Source organism: Anneissia japonica, unplaced genomic scaffold (genome assembly GCF_011630105.1).
Source record: "Anneissia japonica isolate Jap-2015-1 unplaced genomic scaffold, ASM1163010v1 scaffold287969_len279043_cov187, whole genome shotgun sequence".
NCBI classification, from domain to species: Eukaryota; Metazoa; Echinodermata; class Crinoidea; order Comatulida; family Comatulidae; genus Anneissia; species Anneissia japonica.
Window position 1 is genome coordinate 245,670 of NW_022701057.1, and position 1,442 is coordinate 247,111.

Consider the following 1,442-nt stretch of genomic DNA (forward strand, 5'->3'; position numbering starts at 1 on the left):
AAATATTTGCACATGCTCAATAGGACGTTTTCGTACTCACGAAGCAAGCGGCGCCCTTCAAATAGATCGGCGTAAGCATAGCCTATGATTAATGCTTACGACTCGGCGTAAGCATAGACACTTCGTAATTAATATGAATACAGTCAAGCCAAGGATAGCCTACTCTTTATACTACAAACAAGCATTCAATAATGTAAAATTGTAACTAATAATAAATGAATTCATTTTTCCACAAACACCATGAATTTAAGATTTCTAAACGCCAACTACACAAATATCACTGATATTAAACACAATACATAGACTTGGGCGTAGACCTATAACAGTAAACCAATCCTTCTTCTAGCTAGGACACCCAAGTCCTAGTCGCCTAGGCTTAGGCCTAGGCTAGACGCGCAGTCTTGCGCTCGGACTGGCTGGTCCTAGGTAGGAGGCCTAGGCCTAAGTCTACCTCCATAAGCCATACTATACTAATTATTAGAAATATAAGTCATATTCGAAGTCTATACCGTTCAAATAACCTACTGTGCGTGTTTGCCGTTCAATTTTACCTTGATTTGCTCGTCTTGTGGTCTCATGCTCATGGATTTTTGAGAATACTTTTTCACAAAATAATATTAGGCCCTAGGCCTAATAAATATTTGTTTTATGAACACAACTCTCGGCGCAGCGCATGCAACGAAAAAATACTCTTTTGTGATTGGACAATAGTTTGCGCACAGTATATTTATTTTTTGCTGTTACGGAGAAGTAGGTATACTCGTATACTGTACTTAGATAATTATTCTGGTTCTAAAAAATAAAATCAAAACACGATGAATTGATAAATTAAAACTATCGAATTTGTTTTTAATCGAAAATCGAATAACGTTTAACGAGAAATGACCACATATAGCGCAGAAGTATAACAGGAGGGTAGAAAATGTTAAGCAATAATTTAATGGGCCTATATTTTTCCCAAATTTTATTGTTGTTTTAGTTAGAATCATTATTTATTATTGATTTTATTAAATTTTTAGAAAATTAGTGTTATAGCAATTCGCTTACACTTATTTAAAAACTGTTTTAATTGTATTTGTTTGAAATCAAGTCCGGTCGAATAAAATACATATCTGACTGTTTCATAGTAGGCCTAATTGTGACTATAGCATCGCAAAATATGACCCATCCATAAAAATCAGTGCTTTCGCAAAAATGAGGCATAGTAAATTTACTTACGAACATTTTGTGTTATAACCATCACCCTGATAAGGAAACAAAAATACAATGTATTTAGGTAGGTCTATGTATTTACTGTATAGAACAACATTCTTCGCTTCACGATGTACCATTTATTTTATGTCGAACACTGTATTTAATTTTCTTTGATTATTTATATATAATTTAACAGTGTTAATGGCTATCTTGATTCATATTATATATAAATATATATATATATATAT